The following is an 18860-nucleotide window of genomic DNA, read 5'->3' on the forward strand; positions in this document are numbered from 1 at the left end:
ATATTGTATTAGTCATAAACGTATTTATTTATAAAAGACCGGACCGATTAGTTAATTTCAAGATTGAAAAAAAAAATCGCCAATATTAGTGATTATTCGGACAGAGGCGACCCCTTAAGGGGTTAGGGTTGTTTGTGTTGACCCCGTTCCAAAAAAAGATATTTGTGGTGACAACCATAAGTCCTTGGAGATTCATCTAAAAACAATCGGACAGAAAAAATTAGTTTTATAAGTAAACAATCCTGGACCTGATCGAAGGATTTTATTTTTTTTTCAAAAATTAACAAAATGGCGGCCTTAGGAAATTTTTATCTAAATTTTTGGGAAAAAATCAACAGTTAATTGGTCTTAAAAAATCGAAATTTTCGAAAAAATAAAAATCCTTCGATCTGGCCCGAGTTTAATATGTATTATAAAAGCTGTATAAATTTCATTAAAATCTACTTAGCGGTTTTCGAGTTACAGTTCTCACCGGTTCAAAAAACATAGTTTTGAGAAAAACGCGTTTAAAGTTTCACACTAGCGCTTTGAAGTGCCCGAGCGGATCTACGCGAAATTTCCAGAGAAAATTTTTAAGATAATACACTTAACGCAAATGCAAAAAAAATTAAAAATTTTGAAAATTCTGACTACCCCTAACCCCTTAAAGGAAAGCATAACTAAGCACTAAGTTAAGATATAGAACTGTAATTTGGCACAGAGGATCGTAGCAAAGGCACCTGTGGACTAAATTTTCTTAAAGTAGGCGTGTCTCTGACCTACAATAGGTTTTATGTACATATCTTTGAATAACCAAATTTGCTCACGATAAATCCTATAAAAGCCCCTACCGACAGTGTGGAAATTAATGAAATCGGATCATAACCCCACTCACTCCCATATAACAGTGCTGTTAAAATCTACCAAAAGGGCGATAAATTAATAACTAAATACTCCAGAGACATTTAATTTCACCAGTGAGATGGTATAAGACAACTTTATAAGACGCAGTGGTGAAAATTGATCAATAAACGCCCTCTTTTAGCTGAAATCACATATCTGGAGAGAACGTTTTTATTCAAATTCAGTACATGACATTACTGTAACATTTCTATAGAACAGTACAACCAAGCCTACTTCCCATATAACAAAATTTAAAAAAAGAATTGAGATGAAACTTTGCGCGAATTGTTCCTTTGAAATATGCGGATCTATAATATATCTTTGTGCAACCATGTAGCTAGTCTCAGGATTTTCGTTCATCCGTTTGACTTTATTCAATATGATCGGTGATTGCATGTGACTTTTATGAAATCGTTGAACCATCTGTGGATTAGTAATGTTACATTGTACCGATAGATAAAAGCGAGTCAATACTACACTCAGCTCCCATATACTACTCATAATGATTTTTTTATTCTTGTATGCCGAATATGTCGGTTAATGAGTACTATTTATTATTATTTACATATATGTTTTCGAGTATACAATCAGCTCTTCTCTTTATCTGTCCCCTATATACCCCATACAATGATTTCCGTGTTTCTGAGGGAAGAAGGGCTAAGAAGATCTCGTGGAAGAGCTTCTGCGAAAAGTGGAGGGCTGTCACGAGTCCTCTAGATTCAGGCGCATCCTCACGAAAACCCTGTGTCCCTGGGGTATCTCAAGGATGTAAATGGGAAGTGGGCACTGAGAAGTGAAGATGTTCCTCGAGCGCAAAATGCGTATCGTAAAAGGAGGTCGCTAGACACTGCCTTGCACACTATCGTGTAGTGGCTCAGGTGGGGTTGTTGTGGTTCTTTCTCCTCTTCTAGAGGATCTTGGCTGTCAGGTGATTGCCTATGCAGACGATGTAGCACTTATGGTGAAAGGAAAGTTTCTAAGTACCGTGTATGAGTTGATGCAGAAATATCTCAGCGTTGTTACAAAATGGGCGGTCGGAAGTGGACTCGCCATCACTCCAAATAAAACAGAAATGGTTTTATTTAGCGGAAGGTACAAGATCCCTGTGGCACCGCTGCCACTTATGGGAGGTATTCGCCTGCAACCGACGGATACTGTGAAGTATCTAGGGCTCATCCTGGATAAGAAGCTTTCATGGAAGCCGAATATCGAGGAGAGAGCCAAAAAGGCATCGATTGCCCTTACTGCTGTAGGAGAGCTATTGGCAAGAGGTGGGGTCTCTCACCGAAGGTGGTACTCTGGCTCTATGACACCATAGTCAAGCCCATAATGTTCTATGGAGTCTTCATGTGGTGGAGGGCTTTACAGAAGACCACACTTGCGAAGAAACTTGAGAGCGTTCAACGAGCTGCAGTCATCAGCATCTGTGGTGCATTGAGGTCTACCTGAACCATTGCACTAAATGCAATTCTGAACATAACGCCGGTGGATATTGCCGGAAGGTGTATGGCCGAGAAGGTGGCTATTAGGCTTAGGGAGTCTGGGTTCCTAAAGGAGCGTGTATCTGAACACTCGGATGTCCTCACAAGCTTTGACTTCATACTGGATCTTCTGGATCATGGAGTCGCCACATCCAACTCCGGTGGTTCCTTCTCTGCACATATACCGACGAGAGAGGTTTGACAGGGAAGAAGCCGTTGGAGGAGAGGGGCGGTAAGCTTCTTCACGGATGGGTCAAAGCATGGGGGAAGGTTGGTGGAGGGGTCTAGTGTCGGGAGCTCTCCATCAAATCCAGCTTCAGACTTCCCGACTACGGTAGTGTTTTCCAGGATTGAGGTTGCAACCATCAAGGTAGCTGCTGATATGCTGCTCAAGAGAGTGTCTACCTTCAGGGAAGTGACCATTCACTCAGATAGCAGAGCCTTGAACTCATTCACAGTGCGTTCAGGGCTGGTCGAAGAGTGTCTGGCGTCACTGTCTCTGGCGGCGAGAGCTTTTATCATAAGACTGGTATGGGTGCCGGGTCACAGCGGAATCGCAGGTAACTGCAAAGCTGATGAGCTGGCAAGGAAAGGCACCCTAAAATCGCTTACGGTAGAATGGGAACGGGTAGGTTGTCCTGCATCCTCTTGTGTTCTACTACTGGATAGCTGGGCATCGCGGGTGTTTGGTCAGCGATGGACCAGCATTGGTAGAATGGAGGAAGATGCAGTAGAAACTAGCCAGCACTTCCTACTTGACTGCCTTGCTTTTGGAGATCAAGACTTAGGCACCTAGGGGCACATATCTTCAGACATCCCACCGATCTGGCAGGCATAGAAATTAAGCGCCTTTGCAAATTTGTATTGGCTACTATGCGGTTCGCCGATCTCTAAGTCCGACTACGGGAGTTTGATTTTGCAATGGCTTCACAAAGGACTATATCTATTGGTCCAGGTGCGATCTCTGATCAGCCATCTTACCTAACCTAACCTAATCTATGTAATGCCTCACAAACGTAAGTAAATCTTCCACTTTTGTGTAGTGTTACCTTCCTCCTCCTCTCTTGCCATATCTTAAAATACTCCACCGTCTTTTTAAGATTCCAATGCTTTGATCAACGATACATCTACAAAGAAAATTTTATTACTGAAAATCCAAATTTTTTATATACCTATTGCTACGATCTCCTAGCTATCTCCGCTCAATTTTTTTATGCCCATCACTTTCACTAGAGCTCAAATAAAAAAACAAAGTTGGATTCATTTTGATATTTAATTAGCTTTTATTAGTTTAATGAAAATTTTGTAACAGTTTTGACAGTTCCACATCTATTTGACCTAAAAATAGGATCCAAAGCAATGTGGAATTTAAAAACTATTGTGAATTGAAAATACATTACGATCCGTTTCCTATCGTATGTCATAATGCCAATCACCGCATACGATTGACGTGCACAGATGTAACGATTCGACTCCAGCTCTCATCAGCATCTTAATTATACTATGGACTACACCAACAATAGTACTTAATGCCATTTTAAACATGTCACCCATGAACATTGACATCAGGTGTATTGCTGTAAAGTGTGCTCTACGTCTCAGGGAAGGTGGGTATACGAAGGGGCCCATACAAGGACGCCAAGATTCTTGCTTCCCTTTATTGCATTCCTGAAAACTGAGACCACTGCGCCGCAGAGGCCACTCCGGGCGGCTTTTTCTGTGCTCTCATACCGGCGGGGGAAATGCGGACGGAGAGAAATCGCAGAATAAGAGGAACAGTGAACATTCTCACGAATAGATCGAAACTTGAAGAAGTTGTCTTCTGTAGGGATCTAACCACCAATCTTAGCTTAAAGCGCCCGGATCACTGAAGTGTTTTTCAGGCAGAAGTAGCTGCTACCAAGGTGGTGGTAGACCTACTGCTACGAAGTGCAGTCTCTTTCAAGGAGGTGAGCTTTCACTCCGACAGAGAAGCGGTAATACTTGCGCTGAGTTCGATAACTGTGCGCTCAAAGCTACTTAGTAACGGATATACTCACCTTTGTTCCCATAACTACTTCCTTTTGGACTGACTCGTAATTGACTCTACATTGGTTTGAACAACACTGCCAATGTTCGTAGGAAACTGGGTATCTGACATACAGGAATTGGCTGCAAGTGGAAAATGGAGTTATGTGCCTTCCAAGGAAAATCCTGCCAACCTCATATCACAAGGCTGTCCAGCTGGCCGAAGCACAAAGAAATATTGAGCTTTACATGGATATTGTGAACGCAGAGAATCTCTTGGCCTCAACGCCAGAGTCCTTCGGTTCTGTGATAAATGTTATAAATGTTGGTATAATAGTTTTGCTTACCTAACGGTTGTATGTATCACCTAAAACTAATCCAGTTAGTTGAAAAAGTCTTTTCGTATTTTGTCAGTCGATGTCGTTGCAGTCGTATATCTCCAGTGCTACCAATCACATTATGTCATACCATATGGTGTTGGAAAGGTGAGATTTTAGGCTTCATTCAGAATTAAATTCGGGGATGTTGGAAAAAAGTTACAGCTGTTCAAAAATGAGTGAAAATAATACATAAATTCGCTATATTTCGAATTTTTTGTATTAAAAAGGGAAAAATCCCACGCAAGCCATAAATGAAATTTGTGTAGCCCAAGAATGGTTCGCTTGCTTCTATTCTGGAAATTTCGACTTACAATGATGAAATAATGTCTCTAGCGGAAAATGCCAAAAAGTGGCCGACCAAAATGGTAGGTATTTGTTTAATTATTTAATATTATATACATATAAAAAAATATAAGTTGAAGTTTGATTAGAAATACGAAAAGACTTTTTCAACTATTTAATAAATGATCCCCATGACAAAACGAGTTCAAGCCCGTAAGACTGTCCATTTATCCGTCTGTCCGTGCAAGCTGTAACTTGAGGACAAATGGAAATATCGTAATGAAATTTTATATATAGTTTTTGTTATTGTTTATATTTGGTTTTGTTGCATTATCGGATAGTAAACACTGTAATGAACATTCTCTCATCGAAATGAAATTATTACGGTGGCTACAGAGTTTCTTATAGAAAGGGAACAGAATAAACCCGTTTTTCTCAGAATGGCGTTTTTTAAAACGGTTTTCACTCTCAAAGAAAGAGCTTTAAAGACATCTAGTTCCAATTTTGAGAGAACATTTTTAACATCATTCGCTATCGCGCTATTGAAGTTTTTTTGTTTTTTACTCTTAGTATTTTTTGTTACAAAAACCTGTCGAAAAAAGGACCAAATTCTGCCATTTATTTATTTAATTAAAAAAAAATCTTCAAATTAATAACCGATTTGAAATTTTTGCTTAAGATCAAAATTGCGGCTGCAATCGTGGACATCGTACAGAATCTTTTTTTTACGTGTCATTTCAACAAATTATTTCAGTATTATACAACCAGTAAATAAATACAAAAAATTCATATTGTATTAGTCATAAACGTATTTATTTATAAAAGACCGGACCGATTAGTTAATTTCAAGATTGAAAAAAAAAATCGCCAATATTAGTGATTATTCGGACAGAGGCGACCCCTTAAGGGGTTAGGGTTGTTTGTGTTGACCCCGTTCCAAAAAAAGATATTTGTGGTGACAACCATAAGTCCTTGGAGATTCATCTAAAAACAATCGGACAGAAAAAATTAGTTTTATAAGTAAACAATCCTGGACCTGATCGAAGGATTTTATTTTTTTTTCAAAAATTAACAAAATGGCGGCCTTAGGAAATTTTTATCTAAATTTTTGGGAAAAAATCAACAGTTAATTGGTCTTAAAAAATCGAAATTTTCGAAAAAATAAAAATCCTTCGATCTGGCCCGAGTTTAATATGTATTATAAAAGCTGTATAAATTTCATTAAAATCTACTTAGCGGTTTTCGAGTTACAGTTCTCACCGGTTCAAAAAACATAGTTTTGAGAAAAACGCGTTTAAAGTTTCACACTAGCGCTTTGAAGTGCCCGAGCGGATCTACGCGAAATTTCCAGAGAAAATTTTTAAGATAATACACTTAACGCAAATGCAAAAAAAATTAAAAATTTTGAAAATTCTGACTACCCCTAACCCCTTAAAGGAAAGCATAACTAAGCACTAAGTTAAGATATAGAACTGTAATTTGGCACAGAGGATCGTAGCAAAGGCACCTGTGGACTAAATTTTCTTAAAGTAGGCGTGTCTCTGACCTACAATAGGTTTTATGTACATATCTTTGAATAACCAAATTTGCTCACGATAAATCCTATAAAAGCCCCTACCGACAGTGTGGAAATTAATGAAATCGGATCATAACCCCACTCACTCCCATATAACAGTGCTGTTAAAATCTACCAAAAGGGCGATAAATTAATAACTAAATACTCCAGAGACATTTAATTTCACCAGTGAGATGGTATAAGACAACTTTATAAGACGCAGTGGTGAAAATTGATCAATAAACGCCCTCTTTTAGCTGAAATCACATATCTGGAGAGAACGTTTTTATTCAAATTCAGTACATGACATTACTGTAACATTTCTATAGAACAGTACAACCAAGCCTACTTCCCATATAACAAAATTTAAAAAAAGAATTGAGATGAAACTTTGCGCGAATTGTTCCTTTGAAATATGCGGATCTATAATATATCTTTGTGCAACCATGTAGCTAGTCTCAGGATTTTCGTTCATCCGTTTGACTTTATTCAATATGATCGGTGATTGCATGTGACTTTTATGAAATCGTTGAACCATCTGTGGATTAGTAATGTTACATTGTACCGATAGATAAAAGCGAGTCAATACTACACTCAGCTCCCATATACTACTCATAATGATTTTTTTATTCTTGTATGCCGAATATGTCGGTTAATGAGTACTATTTATTATTATTTACATATATGTTTTCGAGTATACAATCAGCTCTTCTCTTTATCTGTCCCCTATATACCCCATACAATGATTTCCGTGTTTCCAAGTGTATTTGAACCGTTCAGGTTGGCCAAAATATGTGAAATTTTAATTTAACATTTCAGCATGATTTTAATATAATTTTAGTTGACACCAAGTAAAATATAGCAATAATATTAAGTCTAGGTTAAATGTCTTCAATAAAAATCAAGAAGATGACAAAGTTGAATAATGATGGCTTAATTCTTTCACAACATTTGTTAATATAGAATTTTTCCAGCACCTGAAGAAATTTCTTGGCTTTGATTCTCGTAATTGGTTCGGTTACAACCGAACTTAGTCCTTCCTTACTTGTCATTATTAAAGTCCGGCGAACATTCGTTACATTGAATATTAATAAGTATGCTTTGGATTTCGTATAGTTTTCTTTAACACATTCGTCATCAAACGGCACTTATGTATAGGTACACCTACTTATATACTATAGTCCGATTTGTATATGGGATAATACAAACTGAAGGACGGAATATGCACATATTTTCTACTATTTCTCAAGGGAAGGGATTGTTGATAAAAATCGCAGTTTCAGACCTGAACAATTCATTTTTCTAATTTTTTAAACACAAGCCTATTCCTTTCCATTATTATTTTTAGATGGTATTGTTTAATTATTATTAATAATTTAGCTATGGTTTGTATCGTTCAAAAGAAAAATAAGCTTTGATAAAATAGCTGTTTTTCACGTTTATATGATTTATATTTATAAATATTATGATTTATACTATCTGACAGCTTGTTTAAACCTTAATAATTTCTAAAGGAAATGGACGTGATTCTCTAACAAATACCAAAGCAGTATGGCAACGCTTTTTCATCCCTTATATTGCCCTAGACATTCAGAGGTTAGAGAGTCGTTGAGCGTATTTTAATTTATGTATGTGATAATAATAAACACCAAAGACAGTATTTCGACAATTGCAAAATCATTAATAAGCAAATTGAGTGTTAAAAGAATTTAAGTCATAATTTGTTTTGCGTAAAAAACTGCATGTTTGGAAATTAAAAGCCATGCAACCAAAAAGCCGAAAATGAAGACAGGTAACTTATTTATGTTCTACATATGCGTACGTGCTCGACCTAATTGTGTATTTTAACTATTTCACATGTTTGAGAGGTAATTTATTTTCGTTACATACGTGTTCAATTTAATTATTTACGCGTCATTCATGTTTGTACGATTAACAATTTTATGGTATTAAAATAGGCGAACAAATTTTGAAAATATCGATATATTTTATACATAATATTATATATACAAATTCTGACTAGAAAAGACTAATGATTGTTTCAACTACGAATTATTTTAGCTAATTTCACTGATCCTCTGTGCTGCAAATAAGCTCAGCAAATCATTAAGTGTTCTTGATGGGTATAACAACGGGAGACGATAGGAGCAGTTTGACATCCACCAATACGGCTCATTAAAAAAAGCAAATTATAATTATTATAAAGAATGGCTTTGTTGCCAATATTGGATACATAATACACCTTTATTAATTTAATTTTTTTGCAAAGCGACGTTGTCGGGTTCTCGACGTTGTGTTTGCCGGTGTGCCAAATAATTATTAGGTTTGGATAACAATTCAGATTGTATATTTGAGTAGGTGTAATATATGTATATGTATGTTAGTATATACAATTGTGTGGGTATATAAAATTTGGGTTATTTAGGATATAAATACAATTATTATATAACTTAAAGGGTTATTTATAAGTATAATATAATATATAATACAATATACTATAAATTAAAAAAAAAAACCTGATGTGGTTTATTATTCCCGCGTTGATACTTCAATGGTTCTGCTGTTGTGGTTGTTGTTGTTGCTGTTGACTCTGCTGTTGCTGCTGTTTTGGCGCCTGTATGTCCGTCCGCTCTTGGTTTTATTGTCTTTCTGTTTGTCGGGTTCTTCGTTGTTATGTTTGCGCTGTTGAGTGTTTTTTTCATTGTCCTCTAATTCGTATTTAGACGAGTTAGGAGGACAATGCAGGAATGTGTTCATTTGGTATGAACAACGTTTGTGGCCTAACCCACACTTCCCTCATCTAAAAAGATTTTAAAGTATTGCCTTACTATATGGTAATATACTTGGCAGTGACAAATCGATTAATTTAACTGGCTGTTAAACATAGCTACTAGTATAAGGTCATGATCTCATCTTCTTTTAATAGACATGTACGAAAAACCATGCTGTAGGAATCTAAGTAGCTCAAAAGTTTTCTGTACTACCAGTGTTATGATAGCGTTACTTGAGCTGCGCCTATGTTTTTTGTGTTTATAAATTTGTGGAACATGTTTATACATTAAATGTATGCTTCAATTCTATTGCATCTTTTACTTCGAAGTTATGACTGTCAACAGTGATGCAACTAGGCTCGCGAGTGCGACATCTGTTTGTTTGATGACAGGATATATTTCGTCTTGCCCTCGATCATTACCAGACCTATTTACTTCGGCACCTCCAAATTTGGACATCGCGGCGTAAAGGCAGCTCCTTTTCATGCTGCGAAAAGTCGCTTTGAAATCGGGAAGAGAAGGTGTAGGTCAACTCTCTTTTCACGGGTTTTTTTCCAAGATTTGGCGTATGGTGAATATCTGGTCGGTTGTTGATTTTCCAGGCCTGAAGCCGCACTGATAAGGTCCTATCAGTTTGTTGACATTGGGTTTTAATCTTTCACACAATACGCTCGATAGAACCTTATACACGATGTTGAGGAGGCTAATCCTACGGTAGTTGGCGCAGATTGTGGGGTTTCCCTTTTTTTGGATTCGGCAGAGTACACTTAAATTCTAATCGTTGGGCATGCTTTCGATCGACCATTTTTTACAAAGAAACAGAAACATGCTCCTTATCAGTTCATTGCCGTCGTGTTTGAATAGTTCGGCCGGCAGTCCGTCGGCCCCCACCGATGTTGCTCTTCAGATGGGTAATTGCCATTCGAACTTCTTCATGGCCGGGCAATGGAACGTCTGCTCCATAGTCATCGATTGGGGAATCACTGCCATTCAGCAGGAACTATGCTGAATATAAAAAAACTACCAAAACCAATGATTTTTTATTAATTCTCTATTTGGATCGAAATCCAAGCAATTTTATATATACATACATACATTTACTCAGCGCCATGCCCATTTTTAAATTCTCACAGCGACTGCTATAAAGCTCTCACATACCATCATTTTGATGAAATTGAATTACGCTGGCGTATTTAGTTATTGATTTTTTGCGCTTAAAGTAGTTTGTAAAAGTACCGTTCTATGGGGAGTTAGCGAGTTATCCTCCCGTTTCATCCATTTTAACACTGTATTTAATTTTTTATACAATTAAGGATCACAAAAAAATTTATTTTTAATTCGAGACATAAAGCACTCGAACGTTCTTTATTGATTCGATGAACAGTTTACATACGTCTAAACCATTCTAAAGTACAAAAACAAAAGACGAGAGTTACTGTAGTGTTCCTCTATTAATATCATTACTGTATACTGTATACATATACTCGTACACTTGTATTTCCTAAGTAGTAAAACTACAATGTTAACTCCGTCGAAGTTTTTATAAGATTTGCAATCAGCAAATTTGGTTGTTGTAGCTTTAGTGGTTTAGGAGATATGTACATTAAACTTGTTAGAGGTCGGAGCAACGAATCTCAATATGTTTTCGGTTAATGACTATTTGTGGGCGTGGCAGTAGTTCGATCACGCCCATCTACGAACTCGATATTTTTTTGGACGTAGGAACCCACATATCAAGTTTCAACGAGATATCTCAGTTTTTGCTCAAGTTACAGCTTTCATGGACGGACGCACAGTCAACCGGATTTAAATTTTTCTCGTGATGCTGATCATTTATGTATATTGCGTAGTTGAAAAAGTCGTATTTCTAATCAAATTTAAAATATTTTTTCTTTATCGGAGCAACGAATCTCAATTTGTTTTCGGTTAATGACTATTTCTGGGCGTGGCAGTAGTTCGATCACGCCCATCTACGAACTCGATATTCTTTTGTACGTAGGAACACACATATCAAGTTTCAACGCGATATCTCAGTTTTTACTCAAGTTACAGCTTTCATGGACGGACGGACTGTCAACCGGATTTAAATTTTTCTCGTGATGCTGATCATTTATATATATTGGGTAGTTGAAAAAGTCGTATTTCTAATCAAACTTAAAATATTTTTTCTTTATCGGAGCAACGAATCTAAATATGTTTTCGGTTAATGACTATTTGTGGGCGTGGCAGTAGTTCGATCACGCCCATCTACGAACTCGATATTCTTTTGTACGTAGGAACCCACATATCAAGTTTCAACGCGATATCTCAGTTTTTACTCAAGTTACAGCTTTCATGCACGGACGGACAGTCAACCGGAAAAATTGTATTTTTTATTGTTTGCATATCAGCCTACATAATCTACAAAGTACGGAAGCGCAGTGCTAATATTGCAATATTGAGCAGCGTTCTTAAGGGATACGTGGACGTCCCCTCTTCTAGCGGGGGAGTAGTTAACACACCATAGTAGCCAACAACAAAAGAACAAGAGCAACAACACGCTTCCGGACAACATTTCAATTCCACCGAAATCGCTGACGATGCGTCTGGAGCTGAGCATGCGAAAATTATTTTTCAAACTACAGAAGCCAGGTACTCCGCTGCCAACGATATTGCAGACGACGCGCTCAACGAGTTGCGCGTGACAACAACAAACACCTATCGCTGCTACTGCGCTGGCAAGTCACGCGGCAGAACGTGTGCAGTTTATTCAGACAGGTATTTAGGCGTAGTCGCCGATGCAATAGTTTTAAAAAGTTCAGTTGTATTTACTCGCTCAACCTTTACGGCTGCCCTTGCTCCAAAGCAAGGGAAATAAAGAATATTATAAATTCATAAACTACCGGTCTTGTAATTTATATTGACATATAAGTAACAACCAAAGTTGGAAAACAACATCACACATATATATGTATATAATATATATAAATAAGAAAGATCCAATTCTACAAATTTACACAAATTTCCATGTGTACTTAACGTGCAAATTAATTCCCGCAACAAGGGAATTTTTAAAAAAATATATGGTTCTTGTGGATTGCCAAATTCAAATCAAATCTTTATTTGATATACTAATATATATACATTTTGGTTTTATTTACTTAAACTTAGAGTTGAGGTGTAAGCATCAGCTTGATTGAATCCAAAACAATTTTAGCTGTGACAGCAAATTCTTTTTTGCTTTTATTTTACAATTTTAACTGTGACAGCAAATTCCAGCAGAACGTTAAGCGTTCTGATTTCTTTACGATTGTTATGCCTTCTTGTGAGTGCGAGCGATATTGTTTTGATAATGATGGATTATTGGATTCAGAACGGAAAAAGCATATCGAATTCTTAAATAATCAAAAACGTTAATTATATTTCTAATTTACGAGAGAGTGTAATTGCAAAGTGCAAATATTCAATTTTATTTACAGTTATGGTGAGGTTTCTATGCGGAAGCTATCGTTAACTCCCCCTTCCTAAAATGAATCGTCCCCGATTCACTATTATTTTGAGTTAATTTATATATTTGATCCAAAAGTGATTTCTTGAAATTGCGCATTTCGATTGGTTTGGGAATTTCGCGAGAATTTTTTAATTTTAGTATTAAGTAAGTTATGAAAATTATTCCCAAGATCAAAATTATGTACCAAAAATATTAATGGACTGTTATGTTCTTGTTCCCTTCTGCTAAAATATTTATTTTTTCTAATTTTAACAGTTTGTTGGTTGTTTCAAAATATTCTAAAATTTCAAAATTATTTATATGGTTATTTTTAAAATAATTCCAAATTTTTACTTCAATGTTTTCATAAGTTTGATTATTTATTACAGTATAATTTTCAAATGTTATTAAATATGTTCCATTTAATGTTTGATTATCTACAATATTTTTTCCTGAAACTAATATCGCTCCTGATTTAATTTCTTCAATTTGTAAGTTTTTTTCTTTTAATTTATTACATTTTCCTTGTTTTTTGTTTAAAATTTCTAACAAAGATGTGCTTTTCTTATTTAGTTTACAATAGGTCTTTGAAATTGCTGTTTCACAATTCTGAATATTAAAAAATTTATTATTACAGTATATTATGTTCTGGTCAATAATAAGCTTACCATCTAATTGAGCTATGGCTCTTACATCGTAGTACTTACATGTTAGTTCTATTTTAGGATATTTTATATAAATAATAATTATGTCTCCATTTTGGGCTATTTTAAATTCAGAAATATCCATTAAATCTGTTATGGTCATTATACCGTGTTGGTAATATGTTATATTTTTTATCATGGTCTGGTGTTCCAGTTATCCATTTCCAAAATGTTCGTAGCTCTTTTATTCTACTTTTGTGTCTAATATCTGTTTTTTGTAATTGTCCTAACAAAGTCTCTAAAAGTTCTATTTCTGGTTACCTTTCCAAATTTTTTATATCAAATACATCATTTTTGTTACTTCTTCCAAGTTATTGTACCTCATTTTACCAAAATAATAATAATTTTTATCTGATATTATTATCTCTTCAAAATATGTTAAACTAGTTATATGAAACACTCTCCATAGTCGCTATATAAACCTACATTTTCGTCCTAAACCTACATGCGTAATTTTTCTCTCGTGAAGTCCCTAATATCTGCTTTTGCTATTGTTAGAAATAATAAAATTATTATTGTCATCATTTTCTAAAAAAGTAAATGAGTATTCGCTTAGGACTTTATATTATCCTTGTGCACTATTCTATTTCTCTGATTAACCTTATTTCCTAAATCCTCTTTCACAACCTGTTCTTTATATCTGGGATTCAGTTTATTTCCTTATCCTATTATTTTTTCATAAATTATTTCTCCAGGGTGAAATGGGAAGCTTGTATCATTGCCTGAATACATTTGAGAAATTTTTTCTTTTACATGTGTTTGAAGCTCAGTTAATTCTTCGAAGTTATTTTCATCGGTAATATTGAAATAATTTATTTTTAAAATATTAGTACCTCCTTTTTTTTGAGTATATTTTTTTATTTTACTGTCGGCATTATCTCGGTAGTTTAAATTTTGTATTTTAATATTTTTATCTGGTTTTTCACCATTCTTTTTTTGTTTTATTTTGCCGGTAAGAACTTTGGCTGGCGTTTTAGGACCTTTTCGTCCCAAAAAATTTCTTTAAATAAAATATTGCCGGTAAAATCTTTGGCTGGCTTTGTAGAAATTTTTCGTTCCACAATATTTTTGTTATGATTATTTTTTTCATCATGCTGGTATAAATCTTCAGCTGTCGTTTTAGGATCTTTTTGTCCCAAAATAAATTTTTTTAGTATAATATTGCCGGTAAAATCTTCGGCTGGCGGTATAGAACTTGTTTGTTCCACAATTTTAATATTATTTTCATTTTTAATATTACCGATACTTTTCTCAGCAAGTTTTTTTGGAAGCTTCTTGTTCCTTAGTTTTGTTTTCAAAATAAATGTTCATACTTCTGATTTCATTTTTCATGTTATTCTTTACCCTATAACTAATTTTCACATCATTTGGACACATCAATAAGTGGCTCAATCTTTTTAGGGAAATTGTATCCCAAAAGGAGATCCGATTCTAATCCTTCTATTTCATAGAAGATTTCTTCGACTCCACATAGGGTAATTAAGTGGTAAAGTTTGATTATGGAATAGCCATTCACGGTTTTTATGCGCTTATAAATGGCTAATTCGCTTTTATTATTATAAACCCCAGGCTTAATGTAGCATGAGGTTGGTCTCGTATCAACTAGAGCTTTTAAGTTTTTATTTAATTTTGAGTCGTGTAATTTGAGATAGGGAAGTTCGTCCCCTCTTCGCCTAAAAAATGGCTCTCGTTCATATTATTAATTCTCTGACTCTTTTCTTGCTGGCGAAGGCTATTATTACTTTCTCTCTGCCGCTTTACCCCATGTGCTTCCTGATTTTGCCTCCAATTGGCCTGATATTTTGCATTCGTTTGCATAGGTTTTACATTTTGATTAAAATTGCTAGTGCTTTGTTGTCCCCTCATATTAAAATCTCTATTGTAAAGTCTGGATATAGATGGATCTATATCCATAGGTGTTGGTTTCGGAAAAATATAATGTGTATTGTTATTAGGAGGGTTGTTCCTTTGAGGAAATCTTAAGTTATTGTTTGAGTACGTTGGCTTCACCCTGTTTCTGTCATACATGAAGTTTTGAGCAAACCGGACTCTTTGATTATTTGATTCGAGTTCCTGAGCTTTTGCTAAAGCGTCAGGTAAATCTTGTGGGCTTAGAGAGAATGTTATGTCTCGTAATGGTGTGTTTGGTCCTGTTATAAAGATTCTTAAGGCATGTTCCCTGTTCTTTTTGTTTAATTCTTTGGTCAGGTCTGCGTTGTTTCCGTGTGTCATAATTGTTTTGTTTATTAATAGCGTCAACTTTTTGTTAACGAGGTTGTAGCATTCTACAACCGACATTCCACTCTGTCTTAAGATGCTTAATTCTTGTTCGATTATATGTATTGGACGTTTGTCCGCATATGCAAAGTCTAGACAAGATAGAATTGCATCGAGATTTAGGACTGTTCCATGGTTTGTTAATGCATAATTTGCATCATGCGTTATTTTATTTCTAAGTATTGTGAGTGCGGCAAAGTATTTTCTACTGCCCCTCATGTATAGGCTCATAGCGTTAAGCGCTGCCTCTCTCCAACTAACATATGAATTCATCCTACCAGTAAATTCATTAGGTCTACGGTCAAAGCGTTAGCCATTTTGTCTAATTTTCAGTTTCTGTTTTTTTTTTGTTAAATTTTTTTATTTTATCCCTTCTAGGAAGAGGTGCTTTTTTATTCTAGAGGGTCTGGAGTTCAGAATCGCAGAACTAAGCTTTATTATAAACCGAAGGGTCCCCCTTGCGGTGGTGAATCGCGGCTTCAATATATTTTTGTTATATGGCAGGAGGGTCCGTTAGGTGGTGAATCTCAGAGAATTTTAATTATTATAAGCTGGAGGGTCCCCCCGAGGGTGGTGAATCGCAGCTTTTAATTATGTAATTTATTGGTTGTACAAACCATTAGTTATAGTCTTTATTTCTTTAGTTAGGACATTTCCTAGTATCGTGATCGCCCTTACAAAAGTCGCAGTAGGACAGTTTTTTATATTTAATACTTGGGCTATTTCCCATTTCTAATATATAAGTTAACTCAAATAGCTCATCCACAGACGGAGAACTCACGCGTGGCTTGAGTGAACAAAATTCTTATCCTACGCTAGCCACTGCGTTGGTCGCTAGATATTATTAATAGTACAACAGAAGATATTGAGAAGATAAGGAAATTCGTTACCTCACGTCAGCCACTGCATTGGTCGCCTGATGCTATTAATAGTGCAAAGCCACGTAGCTAATAGTAAACATAGGCTCTAGATATACTTTTCTTTAGATTTAAGTTTCAGTTATAAATTGTAGCTCATAAGGTGCGGCAGTAGTCCACCAAATTATTATAAAATAAATAATTAAAAAAATAATAAATGTTTAACTTATTTAACTGGCGCCCAACAAGAAGGAGGAACCCAACAAAAACAAACGGATTGGAATATAGCCATTATAAATAAATAAAGAAGCATGTAAGTAGAGTGCTTATTAAACAAAGAAACAAATAGAATCTGTGCGAAAGGTTAATTCATTTTCATTAAATATTGTAATATTTTTACGAGTGATAGTGAAGTAGAGTAATCAGACTATATAAAATGTCACTTAGAGAATCAGAAATAAAAACGCTTATTGAGTTTGCGGTTAACTCTACACTTTCAAATCAAGCTCAAATTTTTGAACAAAGGGTAAAAACTTTAGAAAATAAATTTGCATCATTAACGGTACCTGAAGTAGAAGTATTTAGAGATGCTGAAATAGTACCAGGAATATGTTGCGATGAATCATTAGACATGGTAAAATCACTACATGATTTCGAAGGGAAACACGAGACATATGTCTCATGGCGTAAGGCTGCTCATGCGGCTTATAAACTGTTTGAGTGTTATGTAGGAAGTTCTAAACACTACCAGGCAATAGGCATTATTAGAAATAAAATAAGGGGCTCCGCTGATATGGTGCTGTCCTCATACGATACACCACTGAATTTTAAAGCTATTATCAACAGGCTAGACTTTACCTACGCTGACAAACGACCTATTTACCTTATTGAACAAGAGTTATCGACTCTACGTCAAGGAAACTTGTCAATAATGCAGTACTATGAGGAAGTCGAGCGTAAGTTAACGCTCCTCATTAATAAAACTATAATGACACACGACAGCCCCTTAGCTTCCTCCCATAACGACAAATACAGAACAGATGCACTGAGAGTATTTATTTCAGGCACGAAAAAACCCTTAAGTGACATTCTTTTTGCAGCACGTCCAAATGACCTGCCATCAGCATTAGTCTTAGCTCAAGAAGTTGAGTCTAATCATGAACGTTTCCAATTCGCAAACAATTTTGCTAAAAGCTTAGAAGAAAGAGCTCATAAAAATGAATATCAGCATCAAAAAAGCTTAGATCCAAACAATGAAAACGTGCAACTGGCTAAAAATCCATTTTTTGGCAGACAAAAAACACTAAATAGAAGACCATTTTCAAAACAGGATACACCCCAACCGATGGATATTGACAATTCATCTCGATTTAGGCAATCTATCCAACAACCAAATAGAAGTTTCTCTCATCATGTACCACCCACTAATCAGATCATGAAAAGATCATATAATGGCACTGCACGGTATACGGGACCAAAGCAACAAAGGATAAATCATCTTTTACAAAATAAAACCAAACTTGCTCAAGACGAATTTGAATATCAAATTACAGCCGAATTAGAGGCAAATGATATTACAGATAAAACTAATCAATATGATGAAGTAAATTTTTTTAGAAATTCCTCCCTGTTACCGTTTGTAGAGAGTTAATTTTTACCAGAAGTAATAATGAGTCAAAAGAATATATTTTGAGCTGCACCGAAATGTGTGCTCTTTATTTATACTCTTAAGACTAACTTATTACATCGTTCTTACTTCTATTTATACTAACTAGTATATTTACTTATTACTAAATAGTTGATAGTTTGTCTACATACAGATTAATTATTTGTTTAGGTTTGTTTACATATATATTGTTCGCTTAGATATAATTTCTTTGTTTTAAGATAAGGTTGTCGTGGTATTCAAACTCAATGTTGTTTTGTTACTTCTTTGTTTGGGATTGTTTGTTTTAGTGATAGTGCATTTCAGTTGTTCCAACTCAAGGTTGTTTTGATGCATTCTATTTACTGAAACAAAAGATTGTTTTGTTGTTTGTTACTAACGGGTGATTTTTTTGAGGTTAGGATTTTCATGCATTAGTATTTGACAGATCACGTGGGATTTCAGACATGGTGTCAAAGAGAAAGATGCTCAGTATGCTTTGACATTTCATCATGAATAGACTTACTAACGAGCAACGCTTGCAAATCAT

General features: G+C 35.3%; 1 protein-coding gene across 7 annotated transcripts in view; it reads left to right on the forward strand.

Annotated features, from left to right (window-relative positions):
• Window positions 1–5797: 5797 nt before the first annotated feature.
• The window catches only part of LOC125779099 (glutamate receptor ionotropic, kainate 2), a 2985835-nt gene continuing 2972772 nt past the window's right edge, over window positions 5798–18860 (forward strand). The window contains exon 1 of one of the 7 annotated variants that reach the window (XM_049459577.1): window positions 5798–8379. The gene's annotated coding sequence lies outside the window, so the exon portion shown is untranslated. The remainder of the gene's footprint in view (window positions 8380–18860) is intronic. The other 6 variants (XM_049459571.1, XR_007423126.1, XR_007423127.1 and 3 more) reach the window with 6 other exon arrangements.

This window comes from Bactrocera dorsalis, chromosome 6, assembly GCF_023373825.1.
Source record: "Bactrocera dorsalis isolate Fly_Bdor chromosome 6, ASM2337382v1, whole genome shotgun sequence".
NCBI lineage: Eukaryota > Metazoa > Arthropoda > Insecta > Diptera > Tephritidae > Bactrocera > Bactrocera dorsalis.